This window comes from Trichosurus vulpecula, chromosome 9, assembly GCF_011100635.1.
Source record: "Trichosurus vulpecula isolate mTriVul1 chromosome 9, mTriVul1.pri, whole genome shotgun sequence".
Classification (NCBI taxonomy): Eukaryota; Metazoa; Chordata; class Mammalia; order Diprotodontia; family Phalangeridae; genus Trichosurus; species Trichosurus vulpecula.
The window spans coordinates 191,783,091-191,801,053 of record NC_050581.1 but is presented as its reverse complement, the minus strand read 5'-3'; the positions used below and the strand labels follow the sequence as shown (position 1 = coordinate 191,801,053).

Here is a 17,963-nt window from a genome sequence, read left to right as displayed (position 1 = left end):
CCCACCCCCAACCTTCTCGGTGCTCAGGAAACGTCTCCAGGCAATAGTGTCCTCGTCTTCCTCACCCCCTCACCCCCCACTCCGGTCCCAGTCCCTTGGTGGAAGCTCCCTTCCGTCACTGTGGCGATGTCGGGGGCCAGTGGAAGAAAGGGGAGTAGAAGCTCTGCTTAGAATTTTCGAGGCCCCCCTTCCGGCCATTGTGGGCTTTATTTTTCTTCTGGGGTCCAAGGGAGACTCGGACCCCGAGGTTTACGGAACCGAACATCCCCCAAGGTCAGAACAGCCTTGGCTGGGGGGTGGAGGGAACGGCTGGGGGAGGGGGACTCCCAGGGACTAGGGGTTCTCAGGTTGGACAGGAGGGGGAGGACATTAGCTGACAGCCAACAGAGGCTTGGAATGGGGGGAGAGGACCCCTCATCATTGGGGGCAGGTGTCTTACCCGCTTTCTGTCCAATTACTGTTTTCTGTGGTGTGTGTGTGCGTGTGTGTTTGTGTGTGTGTGCGTGTGTGTGCGTGTGCGTGTGTGTGTGTGTGTGTGGTGTGTGGGTGATTGTGTGTGGGGGGGGTGGGAGTTGGAAGGGGGAAATCTCGATAATCTCTCCGAAGAGAGAGAGATCTCGCTTCCTTTGGATACCTTTCAAACGGCTTTTCGTTGTGCACCTACTGTGTGCAAAGCCCTTTGGTCGTGTGCCATAGTACTCGGACTGGAAGACATCTCTATTACCTATTCTGGAGGGGGCGGGAGTTAGAGATGGCTCTGGGTTTTGTGTTCTCTCTGTTAATAGAGGTATGGGGGGGGGGGTGGCATCTCTCTGTGGAGCTGTTTCTGCGTGTCTCTGGAGGCCCATAGTGTCCCGGGACCAGTGGATTAGCTTGGGACGGGAACGGGGGACTGAGAACGGGGCTGCGAGGGGCAATTTCTCCCCGGCCCTCCCATCCCCGCCCCCCCACTATATGCCCTGGGAGGGAGTCCCTGCATGGAAAACTGCTGTGGGGGGTTGCTTGCCCGACCCTATTTATGGGACAGGACGGCAGGGGGTGTCGGGACCGGATAGGCAGCCTCGAACAGTGCCTTGGGTCCCCAGCCCCAGGCTCCCTCCCGTGCCCCAAGGCATCCCTTTGCCCACGTGCTTTTCTCTCTGAGGCTTTGGGCAGAAACCTCTCTGGGGGCCCGCCGAGAGGCTCCGGAGAAAGAGGTGCACGGAAACCTGACTGCCTCGCCGGGCAATTTGAGTCTGCCAGACCTGCGGGTCTCTCCTGGGCTGTGCGCTTTAGCCAGCCGGGCGCCAAAGGTGGCTTCTCCAGGTAGTGGCTCCCTGGAAGCGGGCACTGGCCGCACAACTGGTTCGCCACCGGGCTATGGGCAGGACCCTTCTGGGCTAGTCCCACTCCGAGTTTACCCTTGGCAGGAGGTAAAGAAGGAAGCCCAGGCCTGCCTTGGAGTTTCTTGGGGAAAGGCTCTGGAAACCCCAAATCGGCTTATCCCAGGTGCTCCCCAGATCATTTCCGGCCCCAGAAAGGGAAGGGACCTCATTGGTCTCCAGTGCAATCCACTCGCTTTACAGACAAAGACGCTGGGGCCCAGGGAAATACAATAACTTCCCCAGCAAAGCACATATTTGCACACAGAAGGCACTTAATAAATGCATTAATCTAAAATCTGAAAACATAATTGAGAAACAGCTCTGTAGATCATTTACCCCTCGCCCAGTACCTTTGAATAAGGCTGGCTCCTTAGCCATCCTTAAAACTGTTTATAGATAAGAAAAATATTATTTTACTCATCTAGGATGTGTGAAATGCTATGTGTGTGTGTGTATACTTACACACATACATACGTACATACATATATATATTTCTCATTTGATCCCCACAACAATCCTATTGTGTAGATACTATCAGCGTCACAATTTTACAGACAGGAAACTGAAGCTGAGGAAGGTTAAGTGACTTTACCCAGGTCACACAGTTAAGTGCCTGAGGCAGGACTTGAACTCAGGTCTTCCTGACTCATTGTCCAGCTCTCTGTCCACTGTTAACATACATTAAAGGATAAAACAGTCCAAGGGAAACCAGTAACTCTCTGAGAGGAAACAAGCTTATAAAACATTGGGAGGCACAATAACTAGGCTCTAGATCTCTCTGCCACTCACCTCTCTAGGTCTTGGTTTCCCCTTTTGGTAAAGTAAGGGGCATAGACTAGATAACCTCAATAGTCTCTGAATTCAGACTGTCCATTTAAAGAACCTGCAAAATATGCAGATTATTGTGATTGTGATGGTTGTTAGCGTTAGTATTAGCAGAATAAAAAGGATTTTAAGTGGGCTGTCCAGGGCCAGTCCTATATCTAGGCAAAGAAATAAATGCCAGCACTGATACCAGGAGATGCCAAGAAAGCCCCGCTATCTCGCCACCAGCCTCCAAAGTGCTTCAATCTCTGCCCTTAGCATGCCATCCCTTTGTTTAAGTCTTCCTCTCCAGAAGGCAGCTATTGAAATACATTCATGTCACCCAGAAGGGGGTGACACATTTGTCTCTTGTCTCCATTACTGTGTCCTCCTCCTCTTCGGCTCTTGCATCTTAGAATTCTTAGCCCTGGGAGATCAAGTGCAATCCTGTTGTTTTCCAGGTTAGAGAAGCTGAGGGCCAGAGAGGACCTTAGTCACAGAAGAGATCAGATTCTCTGGCCTCCAAGAGGGGATCTGGGAAGCAAGCTTCGAGTGCCATGTCCAGTTGGTAAAGATATATTTTAAGAAGAACATAGATGAAGGAGAGTAGGCCCAGGGGAAAGCTCCATGGATGCTGAGACAACTGGAAATCATGCAGAACAAGGATCTGGTGAAGGAATCAGGGAGATGTAGCCTGGAAAAGGGAAGACTCAGGGGGGGGGGCATGATGGCTGCCTTCAAATGGGCTGTCATGGAGAGGGGGGATTAGTCCATTCTGCTTGACCCCAGACGGCAGAGCCAGGAGCAGAAGCAGAAAAGAGGCAGATTTCAGCTTGCTATAAGGCAAAAATTCCTGATCATTAAAGCTTTTCAAAAGGGGAATGAGGTATTTTGATAGGTAATGAGTTGATTGTCACTAGCAGTCTTCAAGTAATATCTGGGCTTGTCAAGAAATATTGTCTAGATTGTGCCTGCTCAGTATGGGTTGGACCAGATGACTGAGGGTCCATCCAACTCTAATAATAAAAATTATTATTATAAATAATAGCTAACATTTTTATGGCATTTGATTTACAAAGCACTCTTCACACAGCCCCATGAAGTAAGTTGGGACAGTGAGGCCAGACTTGCCCAGGATAATGTAGTCAATCAAGTTGGGAATGAATGAGGATTTTTTGAGAGGAGAGAAGGCAGGGTCCAGAGCCTGGAGGTGCTTGATATATAGCTGGGACATGAAGAGGGAGAAATCGGAAAAGAGGCCCCCAATGAGAGGGCCTAGGAATTTGGGGGCTCAGAGACTTTGCTGGAATATGAGGTATCAGGAAATAGGAATCTGGCCTCTGATTGTGTCTTTTCTGAGTGGAGATAAGCATTTTCATTTGGGTGGGATGAAATAGATCTCCTCGGATTATTCCCAGACCGGAAACCAGATTTTATTTGTCCTGTGGAAATGGACTGCATTGGACACACTGCTAAAGAGACGATGGTGACTAGTGCAGTTTTCAACAAAAACTAGTCTGGATGGGTGAGCCTGTGCTTTATCGTTAGGGAATCATGGACACCCCAGAGACTGTGTGTAGAGGCTGAAGATTTAGGATGCTGGAGTATTATATAATGTATTATTATGAAATTCACTTCTCCATTAAGAATCCAACTTTTAAAAATTGGGTGATTCTGTAGTTCTTGTGGGACTTGGAAGCTTCATTATAATATCTCATTGTCACTCAAACAGCCAATCGGCAAGCATTTAATAAACACTTATTACGTGCCAGACCTTGTTCTAAGCTCTGGAGATATAAAGGCTTTTGCCTTCGTGAAATGGTCTCTGACCTCAAAGAGCTTACATTCTGTCCAAGTGTATTACAACATATCCGTGCATAGGTGTTATATGTACAAAATTGATAGCAGGGGATGGGTGGGGGTGCCAGCAGCTGGGGGCTTCATGCAGAAAATGGTGCTTGAGCTGTATCTCAGAGGAAGAGAGGGATTTTAAGAATGCATTCCAGGCTCGGGGACCAGCCTGTTCGAAGGCATGGAAATTGGAAATAGGCATGTAATGAGGAACAGTAAGAAGTCTGGTTTAGCTGGAATGTCGAGGGGGAGGACGGTGTAATAAGAATGATGGGCATAGTCAGCGGGGTGTGCCTCCTTTAGCCAAGGAAGTGCTAAGAGGGATATATGGGGTAATGGAAGGGAAAAAAAACTCGAGGCTAGGAGTCAGGAGACATGGGTTCTTGTCCTAGGTCTGGAAAAGACTCACTTTGAAACCTCAAATTACTTGACATCTCTGGGCCTCTAGAAAATAAAGGGGTTGGTCCAGATGGCTTCTGAGGTCCGTCTCAGTTCTAATGTTCATTGACTTCTGGGTAATAATGCAAGGCGCTGTATGATTAGTGGGTCAGGCATGAAGGAGTCCAAAAATGATCATTGTGAGTGCCTGGGGAAGGCTTCAAGGAGGAGGCAAGACCTGACCTGAATCTTAAAGGATAGGTGGAATTAGGGTAAGGTGAAGAGGAGAGGACTCTGGGAACACGACTTTGAACATGACTTTACCTCCCCTCCCTCCCCTTCCCAGACTCTGCTAGGAATCCATTGCTTCTAGACTGGTCATCCCACTTTTATGATGCCATTAAGTCCAAACAATGTCTAACTCCTTTTGGATGACACTGATAACCCTCAACAAATTCTAGCAGGATCATGAAGCAAAGGTTTTGTGAGCCCTTGGGGTGGGGAGGGAGAAACAGAGGGGATCACCAGGACTTATCCTAGGTTCCCTAAGAACAAGTCACACAAAACTAACCATCTTCTTTGGCTGCATTATTAGACTAGCACCATAGATCTCGTGTATGTGGATTTGGCAAAAATAATAATAAAATTTGGATGGTACTTTAAGGTTTGCAAAGTGGTTTTGATATATTGTGTTATTCAATCCTCCCAACGGCCTTTTGAGGTGGGTGATATTATCAGTCATCAAGCATTTATTATACACCTACTATGTCGCTGGCACATTCTTATCCCCATGTTACAGAAAAGAAACTGGGGCTAGGAGAGGTTAAGGAGCTTCCCCGCAGGCACGTAGCTGTTAAGTGACTGAAGCAATATTTGAACTCAGGTCCTCCTGACCCATCTGTAACTGTCTTTGGCAAAGTATTTCTTTATATCCTTTTGAAAAAAATAAAGCAACCTGGCCTGAATCCCAAGTGGCCAAGCAGGTCGTATGGAAAGAACACTAGATCTGGAGTCTGCTGATTGGGTTCAGATCCTAGGTCTGCTACTACAGAGGCAGTGATGGTCTCCGTGAATCTGGGCCAAGTAGTTCATCTCTAGATATCTAAGGTTCCTTCCAGTTCTAAAGCTTGTGAAGTTTACATTTACTCAAAGACTTGATTGAATGCATCGGTGCCAACCTACAAAGACTTTTCTAGAGAAAGGCCACAGGGCTTTTGTCCTCAAATGTGAACCGGTAATATTTTTAGCATTTGCATAGATGAAGACGTTTATCAGGCTTTCAGGGAACACAAAGATGGGAGCAATAATGAATACGTTGGATGACCAAAATCAACCTTGTTCAACAAGCATTTATTATCTACTATATACAAGGCATAATACAAAATACAAAAACAACATTTAAAAATGGTTGCCTTCAAGGAATCTACTTTCTACTGATGGATAATAATATTAATATTAATAATAATTGCTATAATCACTTTGAGATTCCCAAAGCATTTTACAATCATTATCTCATTTGGTCCTCACAACAACCCTGGAAGATGGCTGGTTTTATTGTCCCCAGTTTACAGATGGGGAAATTGAGGCAGAGGCTAAGTGACATGCCCAGGGTCACACAGCTAATGTGTCAGAATTCCAATAGCAGGCTTTCTGTCTGCTACACCTGGCTGCCCATGCTTTAGGGAAATTATTTTGGCAGCTGTGTGGATGATTGGGTCTGAAAATGGAAAGTCTAGATGCAGGGAGCCCAATTAGTAGCCTCTTGCAATGGTCTATAGGTGAGAGGTGATGTGTGAATGGAGGAAAGGGGACAGTGCAGGAGCTATGATTTACAAGGGTTGGCAAAGTTCTAGGTGGCTTGATCTGATCAGTGAAAATTTAAATTGGGACAGATTGTAAGCATTTAAGTGAAAAAGGAAGAAAACACACAAACATGAGGTTTGTGGAGTCTGGCTTGGCCGCCTTCCCTGGGGTTTTCGCTAGCCCACAAACTCAGCGTTGGCCAACAGGGTGATCTGCCTGCTCCAACCCTCCTGCCAGCTAAGGCTCCAAGAACAGCAGGAATCTGGTGTCCGGAATGGGGAGGGGAGCAGCCAGCTCCCTCCCTGTCCTCTGGCCCGGTCAAATGACATCTGAAGCATTGTGCTCAGTTCCGGGCACCACATTTTTCAAGGGTCATTGACTAACGTGTGCTGTCAGAGTATGGCGGTGCAATGTGAAGTCTTTGTCATCTGAGCCAAGGTCTCTGGGGCTGGAGATGGCTTGTCCAGGAGAAGAGAAGACAGGGGGTGACGATTTAGCACTTCTGGGGCTCTGAGTCCAACTCCTCATATTGGACAGATGAGGAAACTGAGACCCCGAGAGGTCATGTGACTTGTTTGGAGTGACAGGTGGCAGAGGCAGGATCCAGGCCCGGCTTGTCTGGCTATGGACCCAGGGCTCCTTCCAGTATACCACACTGTTTGTTGGGCAAGGTCACTGTCTTCAAATAGGTGGGGAGCCTCATTCATTAAGCACCTACTATGTGCCCACCATTGTGCTTGGGACTGGCCATACACAGACAAAGTAAACCCACCCCTGCCCTCAAAGAGCCTCCCGTTCCCTGAGTGGAGGAATTTGTCCTCACTCTTCTTCTTCTTCTTCTCCTTCTTCTTCTTCTTCTTCTTCTTCTTCTTCTTCTTCTTCTTCTTCTTCTTCTTCTTCTTCTTCTTCTTCTTCTTCTTCTTCTTCTTCTGTCCTAACTCGTTGATATTATTGGAGAGTCTAAGGGAGCTTGGTTCACTACTCAAGGATCTCAGGCTCTCCAACTTGAGTTAGTGCCTTGCACAGTGCTGTGCACACAGTAGGCACAAAACGAACATTTGTTGAATGAATGATTGAGAAAGCCAGTGGGTGTGGATAGAGGAAATGACCCAGGACAAGAAATTAATCTGGTGACAGATTTCAGGGCAATGAATTTGTATTCATTGGACCTGGGTTCAAATTCTGACTGCCATTTGCCATCTTTGTGACCTTGGATGAGTCTCGATTTCCTCATCTGTAAAACAAGGGACTGGACTGGATGGCCTCTGAGGTCCCTTCCAACTCTAGAGCCATCCAAAGAGGGCTGAAGCAAGGAAACGAAGGGGACAGTGATTTCCCTAGCCAGCCAAGCCCATCTGTGTCTAGACCTTGTTAAAGTTTGGATCTGACACCTGTCCTGTAGACAATCCTGAAATCTGCGTTTTGATTGTTTGTTTCTTCATCAGAATTCCTTTGGAAAAGCCTCCCTCCTTGTCTGAGCTATGTACACTTAAGGGTTGGGGGAAGGGGTTTCCCTGTTGAACTTGGCAAGGGTGAGGAAAGAGAGACTAGGGAGCCAGGCAGCCAGGAGGGAGAGGGCCGGCAGCTGTGAAGGTTGGCTCCACATTCTTCCCGGGTGATTCATTACAGGAACATTCTAACACTTTGAGAACTGTCCAGCAATGGAAGTCAGGCTGCCTTGTGACTGCCCAATGAGGTAGTGAGCCCTCTGTCATCGGAAATGTTCAAACACTGGGCCTGGGCTTGGCGGGGATTTTGGCAAGGTAACTTTTTGTGGACAAGGTAGTCGGATAAAATCACCTTTGTGGTTCCGAGTCTGACACACACATCTCCTCATTCCTTAAGGGATCGATTGACCGGGGTGTGCATTAAATAAGACTTCTGGCTTCCCCAACTACATTGGGGGCAGAAGGAAGGAGGCCAAATTCTGACTGGGGCAGGGGGTGGAGTGCAGGAGAAAGACTCCTGGAAGGTTAGAGCTGGCCAGCATTCCAGAGAATAGAGTGACCTTCTCATCTTTTAGATAAGAAAAACCAAGGCAGAAGTGATTTGTCCAGTCACATAGAAAAGCTGTGGCCATCCATGACTCCCATTCATATTGTCTGAGTTTTAAAATGTTACCTTTTATTAATGCCTCACATCTAAACATCTCAGTCATTTCTGCAAATACGACTTTTCCCGCTATCTGGAAATTTATCAGAGAAAACAAACTAAGCAAAATCACCACCTCCTGTGATCATGACTGATGGTGTATACACCATTCTGCCCTGGTAGTCCCCCACCTTTCTGCTCAGGGGAGAGGTTCTCCGGATCCACTATTGGCTTTTCAGTTACTCAAAGTTCAGTTCCCTTTTAGTGGTTCATATCTGTTGTTGTGGTTTTTTATTGGTTTCTTTTGGTTTTACATCACTTTCGTTTTCAAATATATCCTCTTCCCCTCGCCATTCAGAGAACCAGCATCTGGAGCAAAGGATAAAAAATAGAGGGGAGTGGAAGCAGTTCAGCAAAAAACAAGAACAAAACCCAACCAGCTTATCAGCTGGGTCTGATGTTATATGCAGTGTACCACACCCCTAGTCCCCCACCTCTGAAAAGAAGGGAGGGAGGTGAACATTCTCATCTCCTCTTCAGGGCCAGTCTGAGTATGCTGTGCCACCTGACTTGTGTGCCCTGTTGCCTAAGACTCCCTGGGTTAGTAGCTAAAGAAGAGCCCCCAGGGAGTAGCTAGGGAAGAGTGAGTTTACTGTTTGTGTTCAAATAAAGATCAAAGAATCATTGACTTGGAGCTGGAAAGGACTTGTATAGATGAAGAAACTGAGGCCCAGAGAAGTTCAAAGACTTCCCTAAGGTCACACGGCTAGTAAGTGGCTGACTTCCCATCCAGTGCCCCCCTGTGATGATGCTGCATGTGCTCAGGTGGCCCTCAGTCAAAATCAAAATCTAACTGATCCAGAAGCTTCTCCCTCTCCCCAGCCCTGGACTCCCTTTTCCAAATCTGCTCTTAGGTTCTTTGTTCACACTCTGGTGTCAGTGACCAATGAGAGTTTCGGTGGTCAAAGAGTTCTGATTTTGAGCAGTCATCCAGGCCACTGTTGAAATGAGGAGAGGCTGCAGCCCAGGGTGGGCTTTGGAAGAGACTATAAGAAGCACCCCCAGACTCACCAAAGCCAGGAGGATCCATGGGAGACAGGGTTGGATAACTAGGACCTCTCCGGGCCAAGGCATTTGGACTTAAGGGAAGATGGCTGCTTTTTGATGGCTGATGACTCGCCTTGATTGGCATCCCTAGCGATTAAGCACAGTACCTAGAAAAGGAGGTGTTTAATAGCCGCTTATGGGCTTACTAAGGAAAAGATCACTGAGTTTATGGGCTCATCGCCTAGAACTCAAGAGAACCCCATGGTCATTTGTCCAGCCCCTTCCTTTTACAGATGAGGGATCTGAAGCCCATGGTGGGGAAAAGACATGTTAAGAGTTACATAGGCTGTACATGGCAAAGTTGAGACTTGAACCCAGATCCTCCAGCTCCCACCATGCGATACTCTTTCTACTTGTCTGTGACTTTCCCTATCTGGCTCTCAGTTTGCTTTTCTTCAAAATGAGGGAAATTGAATCTAGTCAATCTTCCTAGAGCTAGGGACGCTGTCAGATGGCTTCAGAGCTGGCCTTGAACCTTGAAGACGATTAAAGTCCTGCCCCTGACACAGACAGACTGTGTGACTGTAGGAAAGTCACTTTCCTTTTCAGTGCCCTAGACAATTCTGTGCCAACCCGCACCCAGATAAACATCTGATGTTAGAGAGGGGATTCCTGGTCAGACTCAATAGCAGCCGAGGTCCCTGGCAGCCTGGCAGAAGCATTTTCCTCACCTGGGAGCTCCCTGTAGTAGTGAAACCACAAGCCTAGCCCTGATCCCTCTATTATTAATAACAAGCATCAGTATTAGTCCTGGTTGCCTCTTCCAGGAGCCTCCAGCTGGGGCAGGCAGAGGACTGTAGTCTGATGTTATTAGTGTGAGGACATTAGCTTTCAGGAGGACCAGGGGCAGCTGTCCAGACATGGCTCCCAGAGCAGACCCTGGCAGCAAGGTCTGGAGGCTGCTCTAGTGCAGGGAAGTTCTCTGCCTCTGATGGGACCTCGGGCAAGTCTCCTTTCCCCCCAGGGGAGGCCAGGAGGCCTCAGTGGCCTCCTCTGTAAAAGAAGGAGGCTGGGCAAGTGATGTCTAATGAGATCTTCTGACCCCTCAGAGAATTCTAGAACCTTGCAAGTGTCAGGACTTCAGCTGCCATTGAGTTGAACCCCAACCTGACCAAGAATCCTCTCTCTAACATCACCAACGAATGTTTATCCAGCCTCTGCCAAGAGGCGTCCAGGTCTGGGGGGCTCACGACCTCCCAAGGCAGCCCATTTCCAATCCTTAGCTTGTCTGTAGCCTAAGTCAGTCTCCATGCTCTGGGTTCTGCTCTCCAAGTCTGGGCTCGCTACCCCCAATGAGGGTGAGTCTGGGGTAAAGGTCGCCAGCTGGCTGCATCCCAGGCTTAGAGACAGACACAGGCCAGCCCGGAGGAAAATGGAGAGAGATGAACAGACTCAGAGCTCCATGTAATCGTGGGCAAATCCCACCTGATTTAAAGCTGGAAGGGACCAAAGATAGCATCAAGGGCATCTCCCTCATTTTACAGATGAGGAAACTGAAGCCCAGAGGGGGAAAGCTCTCGCCCAAGTTTACACAGACTGTAAGCAGCTAAACAGGGTGTCTAGGTGGTTCAGCAGAATCAGGAAGACCTGAATTCAAATCTAGCCTCAGACACTAGCTATGTGACCCTGAGCCTGTCACTTACCCTCTGCCTTAGTTTCCTCAACTGTAAATTGAGGATGACATAGCACCTGCCTCCCAGGGTTGTTGTGAGGATTAAATGAGCGCTTTGCTTATCAGCTCGAGCCTGGCATGTGGTGGGCACTATAGACATGCTAGTGATTATTATTACTACTACTACTAAGTCCACTTCCCCGGTCAGTTCTACTTCTTGGAGACTCCTCACTCATAAATGCTTGTTAGCATGAAAGGGTAGGCCAAGCTAGAGCTCTGTGGGAGGGTCTCTAAGGGTGAGGCGATGAGTATCACACCCATCTGTGGTTGATCAGAGTGGGGAGAAATGGGAAATCCAGGTAAGAAGTAATTTATTTAGGTGAGAGATGGAGCATGTGTGTCTGTAATGGGAGCCCAGGGGGATGTGGTCAAATCCTGTGTGGGGTCTCTCAGGGTTCAGAGAGCTGAGGGGAGGGGTGATGGATACAGAAAATGCCCTGTGGACACTGCCCAGAGAAAACTGGGGAAGGGGAGGTGAAGGCGCCATGGTGGAGGGAGGTGGTGGGACTCTTTCCAGAGACGGGAATTAGGCAGAGAGGGAGGGCACTCACAGCCAGAAGGAGGCTTCCATAGAAGGTGGTGTTTTAGCTGAATCTTGAAGAAATCAAAGGACTCTAGGAGGTGGGAATGGGAAAAGAATGAATGCCAAGCATTGGAGAAAGCCAATGGAAAGGCATGGGGATGGGAGATGTAGGGTCGTGTGTGTGTGTGTGTGTGTGTGTGTGTGTGTGTGTGTGTGTGTGTGACAGAGATGTGGGAAAGGAAAGCAACATACAAGGAGTGTAATGAGGTTGGTCACCACATCCAGATTGCAAAGAGTTTAAAAGCTGAAGGGAGGAGTTTGTCATTTATTCAAGAAACAACAAGAAGTTAGTGAAGCTTCTTGAATGGGGGGAGGGGGCACCTGGTCAGGCCTTAGCTACTGGAAAATCCCTTTAATGCAGGCTGAAGAATGGGCTGAACTGGGGAAAGATTTAAGGCAGGGAGACCAGTTTGGAAGCAGTTTACAAAAGTCCAGGCAAGAGGGGATGAAGGCCAGCAGTGGAGCAGAGAGAGATGGATATAAGAGATATGTAGGTGGAGAAGGAGCAGGATTTGACCCCTGCCTGGCTCTTCAAGAGGAAGGAGGGGAAAGCATTGAGGATGACACTGAGCAGGTGGACCTAGGAGGTCACAACAGAAACAAGGGGGTCTGACAAGGATGGGTTTGGGGCTGAGGTAATGAGCATGGTTCTAAGCATGTTGAGTTTCAGATGTCTCTGGGACATGGAGCTTGAAATGTCCAGGAGGTACATGGTCAACTTGGAAGAGGCTGGGACCCAAGGTGTAGACTTTAGAGTCATCAGCGTAGAGATGGCAATTCAACCCACTGGAGCAGACAAGGTCGCCGAGGGACTGAGTATAGAGAGAAGAGGGCCCAGGACAGAGTCTTGGGGACCATCCACAGGTAGTGGCCACTGTGACATGGGTCAGACAGGTAGGAGGGGACCCAGGGAAGAAATAATCGAGTCAACTCTGTCAAACATTGACAGATCAAAAAAGATTCAGATGGAGAAAAGACCATGAGTTTAGACAATTAGGTGACCATTGTTGTTGGTGTGCCTCCAGTTTGTAGGCATAGCATTGTATATGTACACGGTATGTTCACACATATGCAGTGTATACACACAGTGCATGTGTTTCCTGAAATACAATTGTGTGAATAATGTCTTCACGGTGTGATTATGTATGCAGCTGGTAGACGGGTACAGTGATTGTGTGAACATTCCAGGCACAATGGGGTGTGTGCACAATTTGGGCAATAGGACACACAATTTTGTGTGTTTGTGTGATTCTTGGGCAAAAATAACCCTCTCTTGTTGTGGATTGAAAGGAGAACCCAGTCAAGGATGGGGAAGGAGGTGGATGAGTGAAGAGGAAAGTCGAAGATATTTTATAACATGTCACCAGTTAATTAGTAACAACGCACTGTGCTTGTTGCTGGGGGAGAAAAAAAATAAAAATAAAACAGCCCCTGACCTCAAGGAGCTTCCATTCCAATGAGGGAGACAACACATACGCCTATAAGTTGATACAAAATAAGACACCAGTTAATTGATGGAGGAAGGCAGTAGTATGTGGGAGACCAGGAAAGGCCCTTGTGAAAGGCTGGGCTTGGGCTGAGCTTTGAAGGTAGAACACAGTCATCAAGGTGCTGTTTCTCTAGTTCTCTAAGGCTAGCAATATGTTTTCCCCAAACAACCGGGTGAGGTAGGTAGTTGGTAAGTATAATCATTCCCATTTGACAGGTGGTGAAACTGTGGTTGAGAGAAGCCACATAGCCAGAGAGCCTCCCAGGTCCAGTCAGGTGTCCTGTCTCCAGGTTCAGTGCCCATTGGACTACATCACAGAGAATCGTGGGCTGGCCCCTGAGGGTTGTGAATGCCTGGCGAGGGACTCTGATGATCAGAAAGGCGCTGGCCCTTGGGTCAGGTGTGTGGGTAGTCCTGAGGACGAGAGCAGTAAAGAATTGTAAGCTTGGAAGAAATTTGATTCTGAGGCCGAATTGGGGAGCCAAGAGCTAGAACCTGCAGGTCCTGAGCCCAGGGGCCAGAGGGGTAGCCTACCTGTAGAAGCCAAGAAGAGAGAGGGAGAAAACAGGAAGTTTGTAAGCAGAGAGCTGACTCACACATATCGAGGGAATGGAGCTCAGTGGAAAACATCGGGCCGGGGCAGGAGGTGGGCTGCCTCTGGGACAATAGCTTTGACAAGAAAGCCAGCAGGATTGTAGCTAGGGCCCAGATGGGAAGGGCCCCTGGTCTCCAGAGATCAGGAGAGGGCCTAAGGCTGGCAGAGAGAGTGGAGGTGGCAAGGACCCTCCCATCTCCTTGCCAAGACTTCCCTTCAGCCCAGCCCCTTCTCCCCCCTCCCCACCCCCACACATACATATATACACACACACTTTCACGCCTCTGTCTGGCCGCTGTCTCCCCTGCGCTGGTATTTTTAGACTCTGAGATTCTCCTGTCTGTGGGCCTAGAACATGGTGTACCCTTTTACAATGATCAATATGGTATGGAGCTATTTATAGGTGCCCAGGGACCCCAGGGCCTGGTGGAAGGAGAACCTCTGGGGCAGTCCTGGAGGGCAGAGAGGGGGTACCCAAAGCCTGACTGAGAAAGCCTCTGGGGATGGTTTGGGGGCACCAAAGCGGGGACCCCAGGGCCTGAGCCTTGGGTGGTGACCTTGGAGGCCAGAGCCTGGTGGTGGGAAGGCCTCTGGTGGCAGACCTGGAGGGCAGGAATGGGGGGACCCTTAGGCATAGTGGTGGGAGAGTCTCTGGAAGTAGCATTAGAGGACAATAACCTCAGGACCTGAGCCTCTGCAGCTGGCCCTGAACAAGGGCAAAGAGAATTCTCTGGAGCTTTAGGGTGAGGATGTCAGCCTGGGCCCAAGAGGGGCCAGGGGGAAAAGATGGCAGACTCCGTGACCTAGGATGGGTAGATGGGAGGAAATAGGACAGCTGTGGAAGCGAGAGAGAATATATGAGCTGAGTCGGGAGAATGTCCTGGGCCTTTCACACACACATACACATTCTGAGACCTAAATCCATGAGATCTGACAGCTGGAAGGGACTCCGGGACCATTTAATCCAGCTCCCACATTTTACAGATTTTCAAACTGAGATCTACAGAACAGAAATGACACATCCAAAGCCACACAGATCTTCTCTGTCTCTCTGAGGCCCTCCCAGGGTCCCTCAGTCCAGGCAGTACCCACAGGCCAAGCTACCCAGGTGAAAGTATTTCAGAAACTCCCAGAGGCCAGGGGAATTCCCCTGGCTTTTTTCTTCCCCCAGACCTCGGAGTCCCCCAATATCTTGGGCCCCAGGAGCTCCTCATCTTTTCCCCTCCCTCCCTTTGGGACACAAACATCCTGTTTCAGAGCTGCCCCAGGTGGGGGAGGAGTGCTAAGTAGAAGCATGTAGAGGTGCATTGGGAGGCAGGCTGTTCCAGAGTCAGATGTGCTGGGTTCAAACTGCAACCCTGCCACTTACTAGCTGTGGGGCCTCTCTGGATCTCAATTTCCTTATCTGGTCCCCTGGGGACTTCCTGCCAGTGCCCAATCCCACCAGGCTTGCTGGAGAGGAGATGCTTCTCTCCAAGTCCCCCAGCCCCAGGACAGTAGCCGGGGCAGCAAGAGAACCAAGCCTTCCAACTGGACAGGAGAGAGCCTGAGTCCTGGGGTACATCTGATGCAATGCTGGAGCCATGGGGCTGGGCCCTTACCCCCTGTATTCTCAACCCTGGCACAATGCCTGTAGTCTCTTCACACATGGTTATTGATGACTATTTGGTGTCAGGTATTAAAGAGTGGCACAGTGAGCAGTGTTAGCCCCAAAGAATGAGACCGGAGACATGCCTTCTATGGTGTACCTAGCAGGCCTGTCCCCCCACTCACCAGATCAGGTGGTACCCTTCATTCAGGGGGTCCTTACTGAGTACCTGGATCCCTGCCCAGCTCTATTTGTGGCTCTGCCATTCAGGGGCACACAGGAAAACAAAGCAGGCCCTGCTTTCTGATTCTCCCAGGCTAGTCAGGGTACGGGACCCGAAAGTGCTTCTGGGAAGACCATAGACATCACAGTTCTCATTGAAGGTGGAATTGGAAGCCCAGAGAAGGGGCAGGAGGGAGGCAGAGTCGTGGGGATGGGGGTAGTCTGGGCAAACTTCTTGGAGGGGGTGGAAATTGTGCTGAGCTGGGAAACAGCTCCTCAGAGTTGAAGGAATGAACGCCTCTGTAAAAAAAAAAAATGTTTATGCTGCCAGGCTTCTGCTGTCCCTGTGTCTCCTCTCTCACTACTTTCTTCCCTTCTCCTGATTAAATCTCCTGGGGCCCAGTGGAAAGTTGTGTCCCAGCAGAGGGATAGGTTGCTCTGCTCTCTGGGAGAGCCTGTGCCCTTCAGAAGCTCAGGAGGGGCTGGCAGATGGAGGCTCAGATGGGAAGGCCCAGGCCAGGCTGAAGGCCCTGGCTGGACCTCAGCCCTAGAAGAGGGCCTCCCTGGGATGAATGAGGATGGCAATAATAGTGAGGAGTGGCTTATTCAGAGTACGGAGTTCTGTCTAGGCCTCATTGGCTGTGAGTGACCCCTGAGAGGTGAGCTTAGCCAGGCCTGACTCAAGGCCCCTGGCCTATGCAGAAGGACCAGCTAGGGTTAGAGGTTTGAGGTGGCTGGATTTGGTGCCATGCCTGGGCTTCAGCATAGGGGATGAGCTGAAAGGGAAATGGAGTGAAGTAGCATGAAGGGCCAGGGAGGGCCAGAGGCTCAGCACACAACTCCAGATCTGGCAAGACTGATCAGGCCCTTTTAAGAGTTGGGTCCTGGATGCTGGCAGATCTGCCCAAAGAGGCCTTCAGAGCCCAAGGGTGGCTGGGTGGGCCCCTGTCAGGAAAATGTTACCTGAGCTAGCTCCCTGGGGCTGGGCACCCCCCACCTGATTGGAGAGAAGGGGTGATGCTAAAAAGCCAACAGTTGACCTGCCGACAGAGGAGGAAGCATAATTTCCTTGGCCAGACTCAAACTCAGCCGTGTGATCCATTAGGACAAGTTGAGGATGAAAGTGGAACTATTGGGAGATGTGCTCCCATGGGCCTCCTGGATGGGTTTGAGTCTGTTTACCTTGATGATAATAGCTTCCAGGTGCGGTGAGTGACTCACTCTGGGAGCCGGCCTCTGGGTGGTATCCCACCTACCCACCTTGTTACCTTGTTCCCTCCCCCATCAGCCCTGTGAATCACACAGCGGAAGGAGGCACTCACCTCATTTTATAGATGAGATAACTGAGGGGCAGGGATGTCGAGTGCCTCCCATAGTTCCAGAACTAGACCTCGAGCCCAGGCTTCCATCTCTCCTTCCACTGGACTAGCCTGGCCTCGGGTTCATTCCTCTGAGGGGATGGGGGAGGATCAGACCTGTGATTTAATCAGGGAGACACTCCCTCTAGCTAGGGGGATAGACGGTCAGTGGCTTGGTGACATCTAGTCCTGGAAAGACAGCAAAGGATCACTGCTACCAAAGGTCGGAGGCAGCATTTGAACCCAAGCTGTTCTGATTCTGCGGCCAGCCCTCCCCCACTCAGTCCAGCTGCCTCTCATTTATAATTCATGCAAAGGATCAATTCAAACTTTAAGGCACTATATAAATGTCAGTTATTATTAGTATTAGGGGTAAGATTATAGCAGGCAGTGGACAGTGTTCTTTATCATCTGTGTGGGGCTCTGTGGTAGAGTGGTCTGAGCCGTTTGAAATTTAGGAAGAGACTCCAAGCTCTGGCTCCTATCCCCCGTCTGCCAGAGGCTCCAGCGGCAGTGATTGTCAAAGATGTCCCTGGAGAGTTTGGCCAGGAAGGGGCAGGGGAGGGGGAAGGAAGGGGGGGAGAGGGGGAGGGAGAGGAGGAAGTGGGCGGAGCTGAGCCCTTCTCAGGAGTGGGGGACACCAGAGAAGCCTTAGACAGACCTGGCCTGCCTGCCTGCATGAGGACAGCTCCCCACATCCGCCCACTGAAGGGTCCTGGCTCCTTCCCTTCATAACTACACACTGAGGCATTTCCCAAGTATTAAAGATGGCATTCCATCCTCTATCTCTGGACTTCTGTACAGGCCCTTGTCTGTGTCACCTCTTTACAAAGGCCTTCCTTGACCCCCTCCTCTCAGGTGTTAGCACTCTCCCTGCTCCCTACCCCCCCATGTTACTTTGTGTTATTTTCCCTGATAGAATGTAAGCCTCCTGAAGGCAGGGACCATTCTTATTTTGGCTTGCCGGTGCCTCGCATATAATAGACATTCAGTTTGTTGGATTGAATTGAATTCTTCTCCATAGATTTTGAGCTGGAAAGGATCTCTGAGCCTGGCTG

At 49.5% G+C, this 17,963-nt stretch overlaps 1 protein-coding gene across 2 annotated transcripts in view; it reads left to right on the top strand.

Moving 5' to 3' along the window:
• SCN5A (sodium voltage-gated channel alpha subunit 5) overlaps positions 1-17,963 on the top strand; it is a 185,371-nt gene that overhangs the window by 604 nt on the left and 166,804 nt on the right. The gene's annotated exons all lie outside the window — the stretch shown is intronic.